Raw genomic sequence first — 20,309 nt, 5'->3', positions numbered from 1 at the left:
TCTCCGTCTTGCCTAGATAATTATCTCTCTCAAAGTATCACCATATTATTCAAGAAGCCAAAAACCTAATTTTATCGAGCGTAAACTGAAAATTTTCTGAAGGGGGGCTTGAGCCCTCTGATTCCCACCTTGGATACGAGGTGTTACCAATAACAGGGTTATAGAATATTCTCCGTCTTGCCTCGAAAATTATTTATCTCCTTAAATTAACGTCACATTATTTTATTTGACACCACAAGAAACAAAAAATCTCATTTTATCTAGTGTAAACCGAAAACTTTCGGTGGGGGTGCTCGAGCCCCCTAAGCCCCCCTTGGATACGTGCCTGGGAAGCAGTCACGTTTATTACATCCTTACATTTACATACAATATAAAAAAGTTCTGCTTTTAGATCTCGGACAATGACTTTTTCACAAAAATGGCAATTCCGTATTTTTTATATCAATCAAGCTGTGATTTCTTCCGTTAGTTTTCTGATAATAGTTTTCAAACCTTTCCATAGCCTTTAGGCATGATTTCAGTTGACAAGAACAAAATAATCTTATTTCAAAACATACAGCAAAAATAAATCCAACGCGCTTAAGTTTAAACTCCCTTACATTGGAAGCCTGGAGAGAACAAAACAGAGGTTCCTTCGTAACACGATTTCTTGGAAACTATTTTACACATTTGAATCAACTTTGTGATAAATTGATTAGAAAGGATGAATCTTAACAGTAAAAGTTGTAACTTTTCCCCTGCTACTATATTTTAGAAGATATTCGTTGTCAAATATCTCAATATTTGCATAAGGAACCAGCCTTTTCCGTGCCGAGCGTTTCGATGATGACGTAATGCATCCACGGACAACTGCGCATACGATCTGCGCCGCCGAACGAGCACCCCCTGAGCCAGTACGAGTAACATCAAGTTGCAAGCAGTAAGATGGGAGCCTGGCCAAGAGGAAGCAGACAGGTATAGATCTGCAAACAAAACTGGAATCCTAGAGGAAGTAGACCGTGCTGCATTGAACAAAACGACAATTGCTGAGCAGTATGGAATTTCCAAATCTACATTATCTACAATACTTAAATACGTAATACGTATTGTAAATGGTTAATGGTTAATGTGTAGAAATAACTGTATTGCAACAATAAAATTTGAGTCCCCGGTTAGCACGAATATTTTTTCTAACACGAACTCTTAATTTTTCAGTCCCTTGGGATTCGTGTCAACGAGGGTTTACTGTATTTCATGGTTGCAGGTTGGCAGAGTGCTTATCACAGGGCACTACGTTGCCAGAGGTTGGGATTCGAAACCCGGCCTGGGTATGTGTCGCTTCATCAATTTCATCATATCATCACTCATCCTCAACTTCTTCATGAGCTAAAAGTGGCAGAAAAGCGAACTATAAGATACCAAATCAATTAGCCACGGCTGCAGATCTGCATGCAGTAAGTTAGGCAACGTTCACACAGACGTAAACACAATGATCAAGGAAAATATTAAGGCTTCTGAGTGTGTCTATCTTTAAAATGTAATCTTTGTAAGAATAATAATGAACTTGTTTGTGTAATGTATACGGTATTTTCACTATCGAGACAATTCCATACTTATATTCTTTCATGTATTATTAATCAACATCAAATCACAATAATAACTATTTAATGGGCAAAATTGTCTTCACTATCATAGCGATTTAATTTTCAGATTAATAATAAAGTGACATGCAAAATAATCAGATCTTGCAGCGAAATTCCAACTTTATACCATTGAAAGCAGACACCCGCCACAGCGGTTCTTATCAGAGTTAGAACCAGCAGAAAACGCAGCTCTATGCGCGAGTGCCAGACTAAAGTTGCTATAATGTAGTCGTGTGCAAGTGTAGTTTCGAGAAATCAGTTTTTTGTCTTTGCAAAGATGGCAGGACTTTGACCAATATCGGGTCATATAAATTGAAGGAATATTATATGGAGGAAGATCACCGATGGTCATTAAGGGGGTGAAGTTAAAATAAAAGTTTGAGTTTTTTGTTTCAAGCCTACTTTATACACAGATTGGCTAATCCGGACTGGATCTACAATTTAAAATTAGAAACCACTAGTGTTGGGCGATGAAAAAAAATCGTCCAGGCGATATCAACTAGATGATATATCGATACTTTAGCGGTATATATCGTGTTGGCGACATATCGTCACGATATTTTAGCGTTATATATCGTGTTGGCCATATATCGTCACTATATTTTAGCGATATGTATCGTGTTTACGATATATTGTCACGATATGTTATCGAAATATATCGTGTTGGCGATATATCATCACGATATTTTAGCGATTAATATCCTGTTGGCGACATATCGTCACGATATTTGTCGATATATGTCGTGTTGGCGATATATCGTCACGATATTTTATCGATATACAGGGTGACTGGTAATTAGATGTATTCCCTGAAAGGGGTTAAAGTAGAGACAATTTGCAATAAATTTGACCATATGATACCCCGTCCGAAAATTAGTAGTTTTCGAGATAATCGAGTTTCAATTGTTTCTTTAAAAAATGACAATTTTCCACATAAAAACATGAATTGAGAAAAAACTGCTCATTGTATGGAACTTATTTCAGCGTTTTCTGATAGCTAACGAATAAGTGGTTCGTTGAAAAAAAAAGTTTTTCCCAAATAACAATCACATGTAAGTAACGGGTGGGTCTAAACTTACAAGTGATGATAAAAAAATGCACTCTTAGTTTACTTGGCAACGTATTAATAACAAAAATGGTATGACACGAACCGTACAAATTACTTATATTACTTCCTTGGGTCATCTGCTATCCAACAAGGTACAAATGTTGCTAACATTCACATTTGTGTACAAGAAATAATACTTCATTCATCTTCATGTGAATGGAATCAATGAGCAATACAATTAAAGAACATTACACGTCTTGCTCAAAGTATTCACCTCCGTTACGAATGCAGGCACGCAGGTTTTTACGGACATTTGGTCTACTCGTGATGTGATGGTGTCCTTGATGTGTTGACCAGCTGTTAAGATCCTCTCCCTGAGCATGGAAAAATGGCGATGACCAACCGTTATCAGGCCAAGGGGGAACCACATTGACGTCACCCGCATGGTCGGCAGCCATCTTGATGTCCGCCATCTTGAATTCAACTTCAGAAATTTACAAGGGAAGGGAGCCGTGCGACATATCAAAATGGGCTAGAATTTCACCAGGAAAACAACTGTGACATTTGTTTTCACCTAACTTTAATTGTTGCAGAGTTAACAATACCACAAAGTTATGGCTCAATAAGTCACTTAACACCCCCAGTACAAGGCCACTGCGGCATGGAACGTGAAAATGGCGATGACCAATCGTTATCAGGCCAAGGGGGAACCACATTGACGTCACCGCATGGTCGGCAGCCATCTTGATGTCCGCCATCTTGAATTCAACTTCAGAAATTTAAATGGGAAGGGGGTCGTGCGACATATCAAAATGGGCTAGAATTTCACCAGGAAAACAGAGTGTAGGATTTTGTAATAGTTTCCATCCTACTCTATAGGCAACCAAATATACCTTAGTGAATGAAGTGAAGTCTAACATCCAGGCGGGAGTAAAATGTAGCAATTCCAACTAAGTGCAACAAGTTTGAGTTGCTGTTTTAAGTCCACTTTATGCACAGATAGGGTAATCGTGACTGAGCCTGCAGTTGATACAATAAAGTGGAATCCGAACCACTATGTGCCTCCACCGGGTATCGAACCCAGGCACAAGACGAGGACGTTATCACCATGCCATGAGATAGGCTCTCCGTGTATCATGTATCCGAAGAATTTGTCCTAGAGCCTGTTTTTTACCCACAAAGATAGAGAATATATTTATAACGAGAATAATATAAATTATAAATCAGATATTTAAAATTAGATAGAATGAAAACCACAAGTGATAATGACATATATTTTTATTTTGAAGAGCAAACAATGGCATTATGTTTTGAACAATATGTCGTTCACATGTCCTCCTCTGCTTCGGTGGGTGGAATGGATTCTGAATGTCCAATTTCCAGCACGTCTGTACACATATTGAGCTGTATACCTCAATGGTTCGTTCGATGTTCCGTTTCAGGTCACGAACTGTGCGTGGCTTAGTCTCATAGACCCTAGATTTGACATAACCCCATAGATTTAATCCGGGGGGTTAGGTCACATGATCTTGGTGGCCAGTTCCCATCACCCTTTCTGGACAGAACTCGTCCTGGGAACTTTTCCTGCAATAATTCCATTGTTTGGCGATCTGTGTGGAAAGTTACACCGTGCTGTTGGAAAAACACATTGTTGGTGTCAAGATTTGCCAGTTTAGGCCACAGAAACTGCACCACCATATTCCTGTATCGCTCCCCATTGACAGTCACGTGATTTCCATGTTGGTCCTCAAAGAAATAAGGCCCGATCACGCCATTGGCTCAAAAACCACACCACACAGTCACTTTCTCAGGATGAAGTGGTACGTCCAGAATCTCTTGCGGATTTTCATCTGCCCAAATCCTACAGTTTTGTTTGTTCTGTCGGTCGATTGTGTTGACCATAAATTCCTCTCAATGCACGAAATGTCTGTCGAACTGAACACGAATTTTTATAATACATTCGAATAATTTCCATGAGTTGTAGCATTGTGTATCTCTCCATGATAACTTGTCACAGACTACTGCACACAGATGTCACAGTTCAATCTCGTCATTCCAGTGCCACAACACTGTTTCTGACGTTCAAATTGGTAGACCCTTTACATACCTTTTGATTGATTTTGTTGAGATTTTTGGAAGATGTTAAAATGCTCCGAAGCAGGGGCACAAACTTAAGATAAATTTTTGTGGGGGGGCAAGATCAGCATAAACAATACTTTATGTATCTAAATATACATAAAATGTGTCCGTAAATTTGGGGGGGTATAAAGTGCCTTGCCCCCCCAAAGTCGGCGCCTGTGCTTTACAGTCCTTTTTCCTCTCTGTTAGTATCTTTAAGTACTGGCTCTATTGATGGATTGATTGATTTTACGTCGCTTTCTGTCACATTAGCTAATCGCAAAGGTAAGCTTTTATGGCGAACGAACACTCACAAATAACACCTATGCCGGGATACTAATGCGGGAACCTTGGCGTTGTAGAGCGCTGTGTTCACCACTCTGTCACTGAGATGGTCTATAGAGTGTCTCAACCTTAAAAGTCAGTATGGAAGTAAATGGAGTACTTCCCTCTCTCTCTAATACATGAGTTTTGCCAATAGCTCTGTCCTTCTCTATCACCGCTGCGTCGCCAGATGTTACAAAATTTACAAAATGTAAAGGTCATAAATTTCAAACAGTGAAATCATTATCCTGTAGAGTTCTTTATGCTCTATTTAATAACGGCATTATATAACCTGTCATAAATTCATGTGATCTTAAATTTCCATAATGATGCAATTTTATAAAACGCTTACTTTTCCTTTAGTAAATATTTCAAAAGCCATAAATATGAAACCGCTTGAACAACTTCACCAGTTTTTTTTTCTATGGGATCTATGGTGTTTGTAGATATGATATTCTTCGCCAGAGTGAATTAATTTGCTTACGAGGAGAGTTTTATATATATACATATATACATTTTGTATAAATCATCAGACCGTAACACGAAAACGTTGGTTAGCGAGAAACTTTTCGGTTTGTCGCGATACACGTGCAGACCAAGAAAAGTGTTGACAATTGTTTGAAGTTATTTTTAGAATGCATTGGTACTCCACAGCACCGTTATTTATTCCGCAATCGTAGTTTGTTTACGCGGGCTGTCTCACGTATCAAATTCATTGCGCGCCACCGAGGTTACAATTTAGTTGCAGGCATGTGCCCTGGTTCGTAGGAAGTGCAGTGTTCTTTATTTTCCGGAAAAAAATATATCTTAATGTTTTTTTTTATTTATTTAATTCTGTTTATGTAAAGGATAAAACATTCAACGAAAGAAGTAACAATAGTTTCGTGTATTACACATATAATGCAAATGTAAAATAGTAAATAGTTCCGTCGAAATATAAACAGTTACATGCAAATCTTGAGGTAAGTATATTTTTTTTTCTTTCAAAATGCATCAAATACATAGATTTTGAAGATTTCCTATACGATATTAAGGACGTAAATTTGTCACAATCATTAGCGATTAATAGCGACTCAATGCTCCTCCGTTTGTTGATCTGGCAACGCCGCACTCCGTTAACCCATACTGACTTTTAATGTTGAGACGCTCTATAGTACTAACTCTACCATGTTATTTTCCTAATGGATACTTATCCGAATCTGACAGAAAAGATAGTTTTCAATCAACTGAATTACACTCTCAACACAGACAGACACTCCACAACTGACCACTCTTATTATTCATCATATGGTCGATATTATATAACACGATCGTCTACATGAAGATAAGATCACAACACAAACCTTATCTTCATCAATTTCTTCCTCATTTATCACATTCCTTCTTTACGTGTGGGTTGATTTCCTACCCATCGGATTCAATTATTGGAGTTCTTTCCCCCTCTCTCCCCTCTGAACAGTTCCTGTTACGCTTTCATAAGCCAAAGGGCATTCGGTGTCAGAAACACGATTCGCCTGGCAAATAAAATCTGTTTGCGTGCAGGGGGAAGATGGAAATCGAAGAATAACTTCACGCATTCGTGACTGATAATGTTAGCGAGCACTTCATGTTAATGCTTGTCTACATTATCATTAGCTTGTTGTTCGCTGACTGACAGCCTAGTTGCACGATTCAGAGAGAATGGAATGCTAGGAAATCGACTAAATCTTGTATGTTTTGGGTCATGTTCCTGGTATTGCTGCAACAACGTATAACTAAGTACGCTTTCAGTCCGAAGCGACACGCGACACAGGGATTTCACACCGAAGCGACAGGCGACACGTGTCACTCGGGAACGAGCCAATCAACAGCAACGTTTCTCATCGTAGCGGCATGACACGTCACTCGAAGCCTGCGTTCGATTGGTGGAATCCTCAAGCGACACGTGTCTCTTCCAAAACCAACCTTCACAAATAAATGCAACTTTTCGAACTGAAGCGACAATTGGACGCGGTAATTTTCTCAATGCTGTATTGAGGAATAGTCCACGTCCGAGCTACACGTGAAGCTAGTCGGGTCGCTTCGGTTCGAATTCATGGTCCTAGTGGCAAAGTTTGGAACTAGCGGTGTTCGGGACTATTCGAATAAAAACTTGTGGACATTATGCACACAAATATACCTATATAGTGATAATACGTTCCCTGAAATAAAATCACAAACCAGGACGTTCTATTTTAATAACTCTGTACTTTCTGAAAACGAAAGTTTTGAGGATATTTTTAGCAAAATAACCCAACAGATTTATTGCTCTGAGCAATTTTTGTTAGCAGAGGCTAATAAATAAATGACCAGCCCATATATGTTTTGTCGCCTGCAGATATTAATCACACATTTATTATAAAAGTTATTGAAACGTAGAAATTTAAAAGTTACTTCAATTCTATCTACTAGAAGCGCATTAAAGTCGGGGCTTTTTCGTGGCGCAGATATTTCCGCAGTTGGTTTTGCAAGGAGTAACTACACGTGTTAACAGTTAATCAACACTTTATTAGTGTCCAACGCGACCGACCGCGACGCGATGTACACGACAACCTTATTGGAGAGCATTCTCCACAGACTACTCACTGCAGAGCAGATACAAATTGATAAGTCAATTTGACCATGTTGGGAAATTGCGTCTTTTATATAACGTTCAACAATTCTGCCATTTAAAAATCCGTTTCAGAACTTCACAAATTCTCTAAAGAGTTTCATGTTGTCAATTTTTCGCCAATCGAATATGTCAATCGCAGGCACAATTCATCGGTCGATGGGTATCGATTTTGGCTTGCTGGATGTGTCAATAAAAGTACTCTACTGAGTGAACCAACACATCAAGAACTCTCTGGAACTTGAGATTAAGTTTCATAATTCTGTCATTCTCATATATCATGTGTGAGTATGGAGGGAAGACGTGTATGTATGGGGCATGAAAGAAACTACGTTTTTTCAACACTACTGGGTGAATCAGAAATATAGCTACACGTTTGAAGTAAATGTAGTGTGTTACTGTGCATTTCAGAGGGAAATGGTGAATGGTGTATTGAACTTGAACTTTCATTTCATGTAAGTGTGACGCGCCTGAGCTTACGTCATTAGCCAAGATTGCGCTGAACATGAAGCAGCAAATTACAGTTGCATACCAGAATGATCGTGAGGGCAGTGTGCACAGAAGTGGACTTAAACTAAACAACAATTTGATGTAAGCAGTCGTATTCTCCACTTTCCCACAGTTAACGGCAAGAATGTTAGGTTAAAATCACGTCTCGCTAGTCTCATGATCATTCTGGTATGCAACCGTAACTTGCTTCTGCATGTTCAACGCCATCTTGGCTAATGACGTAAGCTCGGGCGCGTGACACTCATATGAAATGAACAATAAACTTTGAAGTTTAATATACCATTCACCATTTCCCTCCACATTGCACAGTAACACTCTACATTCACTTCAAAAGTGTAGATATATTTCTGAATCTCCCTGTATTATGCTTGCTTTTCCTTGTACAGTACATAGCACATTTACTGTAGTTAACCGCTAAAATGGGGATAAATAATGATGAAGTAAAATAAGTCTACTACAAACATTTAGAATAGTCTCTTCTGTGACCTTGCTGTTATTGAACTGTCCTTCATATACAAGGATTGCAGGTTCGAGTCCCTTGTCTGCATTTATCCTTAATCAATTCCATAGGCATCGAAACAATAACAAATGAAACATCATTATTTAAGCCTCTTTCGAGCACAGAATACGTAAAGCAATTAAATAGTCTCGCATTCGCCAAAAGAATCCGCACATTACCTTAAGTAGACTTTAAAAGCATTTATTAGCAACATATTCCTGTATGAAAATAATAATACAAGTTTTGGAGACATAGAAAAACAATGTATATAGGTGGGTTTCATGTGATGTCAGTTTGTGCTGTGAGACGACTCTTTTCAATACAAAATTAAACAACAAAACAACACAGAATCGCTTACCGTGACACACCTGTCACTCTAATTAAACCATTACCTGAATTATAAAACGGTCAGGATAAGTGCCTACAGTCGGAGCTACTAAGAATAAACCTAGGAGGATTTGTTTTCAAGCACCTGAAATGATGTGACACAGTACGACGGTGATTCAGAATATACGCATATATTAAAACACAGATAAATAAACAGTACATCATGCCCTCTTTCACTCTATCGTTCATTCATACACACATTCCATGGCATATTGGGACCATATTACAATTACAAATGTTAAATTAATTAATACTTTGACGATACTCATGTGATTTCTTGGCTACATTGCCTTTTACAATTTACTGTTTAGGGTTTTAAGTGTAATGCGATTAATTGTTCTTTGTACGAACCCTTTTATCGTTTCTGGAGTTACAAATATATTTCAATTAAGTATTGTTTGGCTGTTAACTTATACTTTGTTCTATAACGTTGATTTTGTTCGCCGGAATAAGAATGTCTAGTTACGCCATAGCACTGAGTTAAGTTATGTAATGATTTGATTTACGCAGATTCGCGGTAGATTGGTGTCATCTCTCTCACACACACATGGTTGTTCTTACCTTCGCTGCATTCCCTCTGACCTGGGTATGGTGAAAGTGGTCCTACAGTTTTAGAAGGTGTCCACACTCCGGTGTTGTACTTCGCGGTTATTCTGGTCGGCGAAAGTGGATCACTCGGCAGTTCCATCGGCATCACACGTTCACTTCGTTGGCACGTCCATGACGGTACTCGTACACTGTCGGCTTCATACGAAAACTAGCGCAGTTGTAGGTCAGTCCTTCGCTGTCACTCGTACGTAGAGATACATGGCTTAGGCGTTGAGACGAACATACGTAATGAGCCATTCGCGGTTTCACATGGACACACATGGATATTAAATGTTATTAACTTTGGTATTGACTGTTATGCACTTCGGTATTAACTTTGCTATTAATTGTTATTAACTTCTACTAACTTAGGGCGTTGTTACGGACGATTGACACAGGTGGACGTGTCTGGTGTTATTCTCACATAACCACAGGTATGTTTATAGATGCGTTGACGGCGAGGGGAAACGACCCCCTGGGTCTACTTTGCTCTACTCCATGGCTTTAAACAATCACTCGTTTTATAAGACAAGTTCAGACCACCGGGTCTGATCGCGATTCGGAGCTAGGTCGCGCGTAGCTCACACTCCGGTGTCGATTCTTGGCAAAACTGTCTTCTGGCTCTCCCAAAACATCTCTTTTATGCTAGATTTGAACGTGGTGATGCTCTAGCCTCTGTGATTAGGTGTCTATTTATTGTTTTTGGTGCTTTGACCGTTGTCCTCCTATCCTGGTCTGCGCTAATGCCGTTCTTTGACCTCTGCTAGCAGCCACTCGTGCAGAGATTAGGTTAACTCATTTCACTCATCCTCATTACGGAAATTGTTGGATTGGATTGATTTGGTGCTTTAAGTACACTGTATGCACGTTAAGGCTAATCGGGACTGGACCTACAATTTAAAGTTGGATCCGAACCACTTGTGCCTCCACCGGGTATCGAACCCGGGACCCCTTGATTACAAGGCGACGACGCTACCACTGCGCCATCGGGGAGGCCATTACGGAAATTGTGTTTGTCAACACCTGGATTGGTCGGCGAGGTGCTGTGGAGTGGCCACGTCGTTTCTCGGATCTCACTCGCCTAGTGTTCTACCTGTGGGGACATGTCAAGGCCATTCTGTATTCAGTGAAAATTCAGGATGTGGAACGTCTTAAGAAACGAACCATTGACGCATGAGCCAGCATTACCGCAGACACTTTAAGCAGGAATTTCCACGAATGGAAATCGAAGCTGGCTTTAACAGTATATCGGGGTGGTCATCACATTGAGCATATCATTTAATCGTGAGTGGTCTTGGGTTCATGACTAGCCGTGTTTGGGGTGACAACAACTTCGTCACGGTTGATACTAGAACACCAATAAGCGTACCATCAGTAGCGCAACCACGGGGAGGGGGGCATTGCCCTCCCAACTTGAAAAAATCAATTCTAGGGAGGGCAAGGGGGCAAATATTGACCGCAAAGAGCACCTGCAGGGGGGACACAGAGGGGCAATTTCGCCCTCCTCGATTCAAAATTTTATGCAAATAATAATACGTTTCGTGAAATTTTCTTGCTCGCTTCGCTAACATTTTCTCCATTTCTTACAGTCTCATCAATTTCAGAGCCGTAGCTAGGAAGCAGGAGTCGGACCTGTACACCGAACGATCTAAATGAAAAAAAAATGAAAAAAATAGAACGCCATAGCGCCCCGTCAAGTTATTTGCGCCCCATTAAATCAATATTGCTTTAGGTTAGCATAACTTCGATCTGAAAATTTTCTTGCTCGATTCGCTCGCAATGTCGTTCTTTTCTAGAATGCATTGTAAATTACTAGAGAGAAAAGTAAGACCAAATGTGTACTTCAGATTGTTGTTGCTAAGCAGTTTTGTTTGAAATGTGTGAAAAATCGTTTGGAGGAAAACGAACACACACATGTGAGAGACAATTTATATCATTTTTGCAGTTGGTTTGTTATGAGGTGGATGAATTGATTATGTAATGTATGTAAATAACATATATGTATTAATGAAACACTGAATACGTGCTCAATTTTGAGTTAACATGTTTCATATGTATTTTATTATTTTATGTCGCTGCATATGTGTAAAACATATGTTTTACATGAAAGTTACACATGTCATATGTACAAAATGAATTATATTCTTCATTTTTGTCTTTCAAAAATACAGTTTGTGTGTTTTTCCCATTATTAGCTAATGTGAAATTGAACGTGTTGAAAAAATACTAGAAAAATGCCAATAGAAATAAAAATATAATAAAAATAATAATATAAATAATGCCATTATTATTATTATTCCTATTATTATTATTATTATTATTATTATTATTATTATTATTATTGGCATGTTTATCCTCCTGGTACTTGCCCCCCCCCCAGACAAAAAATCGTGTTTGCACCTCTGCATACCATTGAACTCGTGAGAAAATGTCCTTGTCAATTTAGGTGTCACAAGCTAGGGTTTCATTTAAAATTGCGAAATTGAATTAAACGTGGTGGGTTTCAAGATGGCGGCCATCATCGTCATATGCCCTATAACATTTCCCCCCCACTATTACAAACCTACAGTATTAGTTGTGCAGAACAGTGTGTCGTTCAACTTGTATTCCGGTGTCTCAATAATTTTGGACCACACTATATATGTACGAGGTAAGTCAGTAAGTAGGTCACAAACGTATATTTTAAAAATACTAAGTGAGATACTTACTTGTAAACCGTTTTTATTTCGCAACGATATCTCCACCAACATTGATACACTTATCCCATCGATCGCTTTATCAGGCCCTCAAAACCTGCTGTATAAAAGTCTTTGGGCTGCTGTCCCAGCCACAGTCGCACCTCACGTTCAACATCTTCATCATCCGTGAAGTGTGCGCACTGTCCCAGCCACAGTGCGCACACTTTTCGGAAATTCAAACGATTGTGCTGTAGGCTAAACCATGAGAACGCCCTATTGCTGTCCATCGTCACTTGCCTGTCAGCTCGAATCATCTCCTCCAACCCGGAAACCATACCATCTCCAGCTACACTCCTCGAGCAAGGTCGCTGCCATCTTTAAACTGAGCTGCCCATGGGTGTGTAGGACGTTTAAACTGAACAACATTTAAAGAAAACTAGGAAATTTTAATGGGGCAATGTCCTAATGGGACAACTTATTGACTATGAACAGAAATTTTGCCAGATACATTCAGTTGCTACAAACGACACTAGAGGGCAGATGTTACTCTACTACTGATAATCTATCTTACAGATGCAGAGATTTCTCTATAGATTCGTAAAATGAGTAACATTAATTGAAATATATCGTTACTTATGTATTGAGACCAACATAAACTGTTAAATGACTAGGCGGACAGTGGAAGGACATTAAAGGAACAAGTTTTGCATAGAAATAATTCAAAATTGAAACGTGATTAGAGTGTGACATGATAAAGGTACAGTATGATTGTATATGTGTAAGGTCAATAGAATATTAAAAGTGCTGGAGATTCTTTTTAGTTCCTTGTACTATCCAGGCTATCCCTCATTCTCATTCAGCGCATTGGATCGCCAGGTGCATGGGCTTGTGTAGTTTTGAGGCTTCCCGGAGAATGTGATCATAGGATTAACTTATCATGATCACTAGGGCTCGGATAATTATGCATATTGCATATGGAAATGTATATTTAAGGATTTTTAACTAAAAATGCATATTTCATATGCAGGTGCATATTTGTATGAAAATAAGTTGATGTGCATATTTTTGTACCCACAACCAACGCCGAGCATATACTGTATTTATTTTTCTTCTCCTCGTTTCTCTTTTCTTTACCTTTTATCTGTCTTTCTTCTTTCAACAACTTCAAACAAGTTACAACTTCAAACAAGCATCAAAATTATGGAAGACGTTAAAGAGGCCCTCGCCCAGGTTGAAGATCCTGTGTATGTACAGAAATTGGATGCAGTATTGAAAAAGAACAGTGGGTATGCAACAATGGTGAAAGTTTGCAAAATTCTGCATACAAATGGACAACGTGTGGATGATATGGAACTTGATGTGTCTGACTTTGTTGCCCTAAAATACAGTCCACTTGTACCTTGCGAAGTGGAACGTGTGATTTGCTGAATATAAGACTATTCTACCTGAAAACAGAAGGAGTTTCAAATTCGAAAATTTGAGACATCATGTTGTTATCAAATGCAATCATGATCTTGGTCTTTAATGTATTGTGCTTCATTTAACGCAGAATCATATTAATTTTAAAAAATCTGTGTAAGGAATGAGCATTCAGAATAATGCATATTCATTGCCAATCATGCAATCTTTCATAGTTTGTAATATACAGCATTTATAAATTAAACTGGTTTTTAAAGTGTATATTTAAGTACATATTTTACACTTTTTAGTGCATATTTTGCGTTTTTAGTGCATACTTATCCGAGCCCTAAAGTAGTGCAATCAACCCGGTTCAAAGCCCGAAAATGGGGCTCGGTGGGGCTCGGTGGGGCTCGCCAAACCTCAAAAACTCACTTTCTCTCCACGTTCCGCGCCTCATTTATTGCGCTGACGATGTTTCACAGCGTAGAAAACAGCACCAAAACATCAAAAACTCACTTTGATTATTTGGAGCTCACCAAAACCTCAAAAACTTATTTTTATTAATTAAGGTTCACCAAACCTCAAAAACTCTCATTTTCTCTCTACGTTCAGCGCCTCATTTATTGCGCTGACACAACGTGATGAGTAAATAATGCAGTCTCTTATTCTTGAAGGATGAATGCACCTTATCGTAATTTTCCAAGCCCCGGTCAAATGTTTGTATATCGTGACCTTTGTAAACCTCTCTCTCGGGAACGATGTCCCACACACACACGCGCGCGCGTGCCTCTCATTACTTCCGTATTGTGATGAATCCGCAAACAGATTTTTTTTGCTAAGTCATGAATTTGAGGGTTCTATGACAACCTATATTAATTCTCGTAAGAGAACAGAAAACACAAAAAAAAACCAAAAAAAAAACAATACTGTGGTCACTACAACAAATAGTCTTCTTCAACCCCTATCTAACAAACCAAAAAAATCATCATCCTAACTAGAACCATGTAACTAACATTGTGATGACTCATATTAAGCACCCCTTAATTGTATTACTTATAAGGGTATACTATTGCACAACGTTTTTGCAACAAGTTATTACGTAACATTGTGATGACTCATATCTAATGCTCTTCGTTGTATTAACTATAAGGGAGTAAACTATTACACAACATGTTGCAACAAGTTATGACGTAATGTGATGAGTCATATCTAACGTGGCGTCTTATGATTGGTTAATTATTACAGGTGTTTTCAATACGGTCCGCGCTTTTATTATATAAGACGGCATACACTACAGATCAGTCAGTCTCGTGAGAGCAGCCGAAGAGTACGGACGTTCTGTTGCAGCACTCCTCGTTTTTGTAAAAAAAAATAGGTATTTAACTTTCTTTGAAGCTACATACCATCTATTATTTCAAGTTCAAAGGTGTTTCACGTGGTTTTTCATAGTAATTTCGACCAGATTGAATTTTGACGTGATCGTGCATTTTCTATTTCACCTCAAGAAATTCTATATAAATAATATACCTGAAAATTGTATTGCTATATACTTGACTTTTTGATTTCTGTGATTTTCGAAAAAGCAATGGCATCCACTACCAGTTTCAATCAAAATCAACGACTTTCTAAACGTTGCAACGTTGTGAGAAACGTTGCAACGTTTAGAAAGTCGTTGATCTTGTTTCTGTATTTTCCGTCGTTGGGTTTCCTCGTCATGTCGATCGTCGCGAATCCGAAATCGTCACTGTTCCAGCAAGAAGAGCAGCGTTCCTAAAATTGATTGATCAACAGGCCGTTGAGTTTAGATAACATGGAAGGTAGAAATTCATGATCTGCCGTGCGGTGTACAGTCTCCATTGTTTGCTTTCGGAAACCAAAGTGATTCATTGTCCTTGCTAGTTCTTTATTGTGTATGTGAGATAGTTAAAGTTTTTTTTATTTTAGTTATAGTTATTTAAGTTCATTTTTTTTTCAATTGCATTGCCCACAATTTTTACTAATTTCTAAACGATAGTGTCCCCAAGGCAACGTGTGGATTCCACAAGACAAAATACATCTTTTATCGTCATGCGGATCTAATGCTACTTTCCTAACTTTGTTTGTTGTAATCACGTGGTCTACACTTTGGATTCTTTGTTCTATACTTAGTATCGTCGATTGTGAGTAAAGGCAATCGATGTAATCGTGGAAGGTGAGTTTGTTCTCCACCGTATTCTTGCCCACACCTTTTGCTTTCTTCGTGACGCTACTCTCTGTTCTCATGGCATACATCTTTGAACGCAAACCCGCGAACTCGACAATAACATCACCGTTACATTCATCTTTCAGTTTACCTAGGACTTTTTTGTTACGAGATGGAATTCCAAATCTGTTGGGTTGAGGATACGCAGAAGTATCGAAATACTCAAGCATGGAAGGATTTTTTATGTCTTCGTATAGGTTAGGTGTTCGTATGCTGTAAATGAAGCTGTCGGTGTCCGTGTACAAAAGTGATATTTTATCATTGTAGAAGGGTTTCATCACGTCGTAATGAAATTCGAACATGTAAAGTTTCGACAAGTCGAGAACCGTTGCGCCAACGTAAATTGGTTTTCTGAATTTCATCAATTTTATATCTAGATTGAAAAGTGCCAAATTCTCGTTGTAAATTTTTCTCGACTTGAATCTAGGATCGACCACCCACTTCCGACATTTATTCTTATCGGAAATTAATTTCACGTCTACGTGCTTTCTAACATTCTCCATGGTCTTTCCGTACACCGCGTTGTTCATTAATTTAAAGAAGTCCTTGTCTAAATCGGAAGTGGCAGCTGTTCTATGTTGTGTGTTAGTTTCTATGTAAGGTCTTAACCACGTGGAATGTTTGAACTTTAGTATTCTTCTAACATTTACTATCTGAACACCCTTCCCAATCAAAAACCGGAGATTCTTGTAGTGGACGACGTATCTCTGTTTAGGGTCCAATGTTAACAAAAGCTTGTCTTGAACCGAGTCGGGTGGACATTTGATTTCGGGAGTAGGAGGCAAATCCGAAAACGTGTCGTGCAGGTGGTCGGAGAATTGGAGATCTACCTCTGCGAAGAAACCACACTCGCTATCGTCGAAATGAATAATGTCTATCGAAGTGGGATCTAACCATTCGAATCCTCCGTAAGGAAGTTTCTGAACCATGGCATGTCCGTAGAGATTATTAACGTCGGCGTAGAAGATGTAATTCGATGCTCGATTTGAATCGTAATCTTCTTTCATGTGTACGTTATTAGCTTTTGCATGTCTCTGTACGCATTGCACCATTCCACCTCGTATCCCTCTTTCGATGAAAAGTAACATGTCAACGTCCGATATCAGTTCCAGCTTGACCTTTGTCTGGAATAACATTGCCGACCACGCTAATCCCGGTAGGCTGTAGAAATACGCTGGATCTAATTTATAAATATTCGTTGCCGTTTTCCTGAACGCTTGAAAAACATCCGCGAGTATCGTCACGTCTAATTTTAAGTATGCGTCGTGGTAGTCTCCGAGTGTCCTACATTCAAATTTCTCCCACATGAGTTGCGCGTGTTGGTATTCTTCGTCCGTGATTCCTTTCTCTCTGAGTCTGCTGTAAAATTCTCTTGGAGGTGGAAGAGCGTCGTCGTTAAATTTAGAACCATCACTAACGTATTCGTAAGGATAAACCCCTTTACGTCTAACGAGTTCTATGTCTACGTTGGGAAAACTAGCTCTAGTTATTTTAAATTGATCGTCGGTGAGTTTGTTCGCTAAAGCATCCAGACTTGCAGAGAGAAATCTATACGAATCCAGGAAGCGCATCTCGATGGTATTTTTCGTTCCCGGAATCGACACTTGCTTGCTGAGACTAATGTAGCGTTCTTCATTCTCGGCCAAGACACCTATACGTTTCGGATCGTAGCCAAGATGTCTCACCAGGTGGTGAAAATCATATCCGCTTCCGTTGTGAAAGAATATGGGGATGAATTTAGGTTTCTGGATTTTAAGATTGCACGTGTTGCAAATTCCACCTATGTAGTTTCCGCTGAAATGATCGTGGTGGAATATTTTTTTGTTCTCATCAGTGAAACTTTGATCACATACCGGACACACCTCAGTGGAATTGTAATTTTGAAGTTCATTTTCAGTTAAAGGTGCCACCGGTTTTGATGTAAGCAGTACGCTACCAATTACCTCAACCTCCTCCACCATTTTTTCCAGGAAGTGTTCGATTACATTTGGCCCGCGGTATATATATGCTTCATTTATTTTATCACGTCGCACAACAACATAGCCGAAACTGTTTGGTTGATGAAGCTGGTACGGCGTTGTGGAGGAAATTTCAGGATCCGGTTCGCAGTACGAGAGTGGTTTGAGGAACGCCTCGAAATCTGCGACGATGATTGCGGGATGTTCTAACAATGCCTTGTGCATTTTGAATTCTTCGACTTCGTTCGTTTCGGGCATCAACATTCTAGCCGGTCTGTTGTCACCGCAATATATTTTATGTTCGACAAGTTTATCGATAGCAATTTGACGACTATGAAGATTTTGATGATCATGTCGGTCACGATCGTCGAACGTGGTTAGGCATCTCGGGCAAACTTCGATGTTGTTTCCATGCTTGGTAGTTTGACTTCTGACCAAACGTGATAGAGAATGAATAAGACAGTAATGGTGAACACTGTCGTTTGAAATTAGAAGAAGATTAATCACACGAGCATCGTCATCGTCGATATCGCTTATCCTGACGGGATGCACGAGATATTTATCTGACGTGAAGGAATATACATTAATAGCGATGCGTTTTCCGGCACGATTTTCGAACTTTGTTATATCCGACAATGTCACCGGGTATTCGATGCCAGACATTACACTTTCAAAGTCGGTCTCGTATTGCTTGTAATTAGAAACCCGTTCTGGATTATTTGACCAATGAATCGGGTGAAGTGCAGCCAACACACACCAGAGGAAACACTTGTTATCGCTGTTCTGTATATTTAACACAGCCCTCTTGTGTTGAATGTTCGGTGGAAGAGGAACGTAGCTGGAAGCGCGAAGAGGCGAGAATCGGTTCACGTAAACGGTTAACGTGTGAGGACTTCCACACAGAGACCATCCCGACCCTTTAGCCTCGAAATCGTCATGTTTCTTAACCAGCTCGTTGGTAACTTTATAATAGAAGTTGTCTAAATTTTCGACGTCAGCAAAATAAAGTGTCTGGTTTTTTGTACAATGATAAAAAATACTCGTTGTGCCATCGACTTTCTCGTATTCGGAAAACAGAACAACGTATACTTTTATAGAGTTGTTTTCAAGTTTATCTTTCAAAATATTTAGTACAGATGTTTTCGTTTCGTCCAAGAAACTTAGAATGTCACGGCCTGGTTCTGACTTAATTGAAAAATCCTGGAGTTGGTCGTTGAAAGCAGATCTAATTGGTTTGCGTTCATTGGATAATTTACTTAGTTTGGAAGTGGAAGCTTCCGTTTCTGAATTATCGATTTTCCTTTTCGATGCTTGTCCGGTCGATGGTTTGCAAATTTTGAGGTGTTTACTTAAATTTGTAATACTGATCATTTTTCCGCATCGAGCACAAGGCTTAGAAGGTAACGAACAATTAATTCTCGAACCTGTTTCGCTACATCTTGCCCTGTGTACCGATAAATTGTTCCTTGAGATTAGCTTTCCACAAGTAACACATCCAGTTTTATCATTTCTACGATTGAAACTGGTAGTGGATGCCATTGCTTTTTCGAAAATCACAGAAATCAAAAAGTCAAGTATATAGCAATACAATTTTCAGGTATATTATTTATATAGAATTTCTTGAGGTGAAATAGAAAATGCACGATCACGTCAAAATTCAATCTGGTCGAAATTACTATGAAAAACCACGTGAAACACCTTTGAACTTGAAATAATAGATGGTATGTAGCTTCAAAGAAAGTTAAATACCTATTTTTTTTTTACAAAAACGAGGAGTGCTGCAACAGAACGTCCGTACTCTTCGGCTGCTCTCACGAGACTGACTGATCTGTAGTGTATGCCGTCTTATATAATAAAAGCGCGGACCGTATTGAAAACACCTGTAATAATTAACCAATCATAAGACGCCACGTTAGATATGACTCATCACATTACGTCATAACTTGTTGCAACATGTTGTGTAATAGTTTACTCCCTTATAGTTAATACAACGAAGAGCATTAGATATGAGTCATCACAATGTTACGTAATAACTTGTTGCAAAAACGTTGTGCAATAGTATACCCTTATAAGTAATACAATTAAGGGGTGCTTAATATGAGTCATCACAATGTTAGTTACATGGTTCTAGTTAGGATGATGATTTTTTTGGTTTGTTAGATAGGGGTTGAAGAAGACTATTTGTTGTAGTGACCACAGTATTGTTTTTTTTTTGGTTTTTTTTTGTGTTTTCTGTTCTCTTACGAGAATTAATATAGGTTGTCATAGAACCCTCAAATTCATGACTTAGCAAAAAAAATCTGTT

This window comes from Lepisma saccharinum, chromosome 10 (assembly GCF_977018435.1).
Source record: "Lepisma saccharinum chromosome 10, izLepSacc3.1, whole genome shotgun sequence".
In the NCBI taxonomy this organism is placed as follows: domain Eukaryota; kingdom Metazoa; phylum Arthropoda; class Insecta; order Zygentoma; family Lepismatidae; genus Lepisma; species Lepisma saccharinum.
Note: the sequence above shows the minus strand (reverse complement) of the source record.